Raw genomic sequence first — 2700 nt, 5'->3', positions numbered from 1 at the left:
AGTAGGACTAATTGGATAGCTCTACCCAAAGAGCCAGCACAGGCATGATGGGGCGAATGGCCTCCTGTGTTGTATGATTCTATCATCTATGAAATAGTTGACGTGGATCGTTGTGCATCTTACCCCTATGGATGTCATGCAGGTGACTGAAGGTGTGCTCCAAATTGATTCTGCCCAACAGTACAGAGAAAGATTAAATGCTTCCTGTGTTCCAAAGGAGATGATTTGCTGCATGTGTAACAACAGAGCTGTAATGTGCTGTTGGTGACATTTCCAGGTTTAACCTATTTTTGGGCTTTATCTTTTAGGGGCTAACTATTGGGTCTGACCCTAGAATCAGAAGGTTTATTTATGACTACCACCACTTGATCACAAAGACAGCTTACTTCCACCTCCATAAAATCGTCCATCTCCGGCCCTGTCTCCGCCCATCTGTTGCTGAAACCGTCATCTATGCCTTTGCCATGTCCAGACTCAACTATTCCAATGCTTTCCTGATCGGCCTGCCATTTGCCACCCTCCATAAACTTCAGCTTATCCAAAACTCTGCTGCCTGTATCCTATCCCACACCAAGTCCAGTTCACCCATCCCCTGTGCCCGCTGACTTACTTTGGCTCCTGGTTCACCAACCTGGGGGTTTAAGCTTGGGTTGTGGCATGGACCCTGAAGACACTTTTTTCCTACGAGGTTTTCCTCTGCCCCCTTATGAAGAGGGCTATTGGGCCACATTGCGGCATATTTCCAGGGGCTGCAGCCCATCGTGGTCCTACACCCTATTTTGTGGCCTCCCTGGCTGTATCCTATCCCACACCAAGTCCAGTTCACCCATCCCCTGTGCCCGCTGACTTACTTTGGCTTCTGGTCCACCAACCTGGGGGTTTATGCTTGGGGACCAAGATGCACCCCTACTGGCCTGGTAAACTGCCAGAATTATTCAGCAGCAGAGGTTACTGACACTTAACGCTGGGATCGAAGGCCTGCGGATTTTCAGCCCTAGTAGCCGTTGCCATGGTTACAGCTGTGACTTTTTTACAGCAGAGAATCATCGTGGAACCAACAACATGAATTTAGAATTAAGGTTTGTTGGGTATTTAGATAAATTTATGATATGTGAGATTTAAGTAAAATAATTATGATATAAATGTAGATTTTATTGCATTTGTTAGGGCAAAATTTACATAAGATGTATGCATATATGCAGATATTTAATACATTTTATTTAATACATTTCCCAATATTGAAGGAGACTTAAAAGCAAACAACAATCTGTCTGAAATTCAAGGGGATAAAACATGTATGAAAAAAAGGACATGGATAAACATGAAATACTGGTATAAACAGAAAGTATTAAGGTTTGATAGTTGTTTTCTAGTGAGAGTCAGGATCAAGTTAGATCAGAAAAAGTCATTTAGGATGTCTTTGAATATCGAACATATTTTCCAAGTGAGTGATATGCAGGGTCTCAGCTGAGAGATGAGATCTACAGACAGAAATCCTCAGAGCTCCCAAATCCTTCAAAACTCAAGTATCTGCAAGAAATGGCTGTTCACAACTGCATCTTGCCCATCAGGGAGATTTCCACCTTCTTTCCTAATGTAGTGGACATTGGTGGGCAGGTGTATGTAACTAAGTCAGTAGTCAGTGGCTCTGATCCACTCCTGGTGAACCTGTTTTCTAGGGTCCATTATTTTATAGATCGGGGTGAATTCCTCTCCAGGAATGTCTTGGATTATCTCATAAACAAGCAGCTGGTCCTACCTGCCACTTCCCAGAGAAGGAAAGACTGCTGAGCGAGGCTGAGTACTTCAAGCTCAGTGAGCTGATCAAATTTCTGACAGCCCAAGGTCATCAAGCAGAGCCCAGTGACTGACAAGGCATGCCAGAGTGACATAAGGAGAATTCCCAGAGCAACGATCTGTTGGCCAAGAATGTTCCTTACTCTAAGGCAGCAGAGAGGAGATCAGGGTTTATAACCATCAGCTACTGTGGCTCCTACACCTTAGCCAGGATAACCAGGCAGATTCCAAGTTTGGGAGGGTGGCGAGGATCATGGTCTGTGGCAAGATTGCCCTGGCCAAGAAAGTTTTTGGACACACCCTGAATGAGAGCTGAGACCCCGATTAGCCTCCTGAAAAGTACACCTCCAAATTTTACCTGAAATTCACCTACCTGGAGAAAGCGTTTGACAGGCTCACTGAGGCTGGCTTCCACATGGTGGCTTGAAAATCCACCAGGATGACAACCTTCATCAACCAGTACAGAGACGACAAGATGTAGAGTAGTCATGCTGAGTACATTTTCTTCCGTGAGTCTAATGGTCTTTTAGTGCAGTAGTTACATCTATTTAGCAATGGGACCTTATCTAACAGCAAAGAGAAGGACCAACTTTAACCTAACGTTCCAAGTCACAGAGAGGTGATAATGTGAAAATCTAACTTATCAAAGTATGTAAAATTCCAGTACTACAACTCACTAAATATGATAGACGAGCACAAGTTCTGATTAATATTTCTCTTTTATACAATAGCCATTTATTACCTTTTATCTTCAAGAGGAAAGCTAATTTTGAAGCACGTACGAGTTAAACATTTATGAAACATAAATCAGTAAACATTGGCCATTGGCTGCGCCGCTTCTGATTTGCTGCTATGCTCGCTGCGACGTATTCTAATTAAAAAAACAAGAAATTTTGGAGTGTT

The 2700-nt window shown here is 43.3% G+C and overlaps 1 pseudogene; it reads left to right on the top strand.

Moving 5' to 3' along the window:
* The first annotated feature begins 1539 nt into the window (after positions 1–1539).
* LOC137320641 (BTB/POZ domain-containing protein KCTD8-like) lies at positions 1540–2224 on the top strand (annotated as a pseudogene).
* The last annotated feature ends 476 nt before the right edge of the window (positions 2225–2700 follow it).

The sequence above is a fragment of the Heptranchias perlo genome, chromosome 4 (genome assembly GCF_035084215.1).
Source record: "Heptranchias perlo isolate sHepPer1 chromosome 4, sHepPer1.hap1, whole genome shotgun sequence".
Taxonomy (NCBI): domain Eukaryota; kingdom Metazoa; phylum Chordata; class Chondrichthyes; order Hexanchiformes; family Hexanchidae; genus Heptranchias; species Heptranchias perlo.
This window is presented reverse-complemented; position numbering and strand designations above follow the sequence as displayed.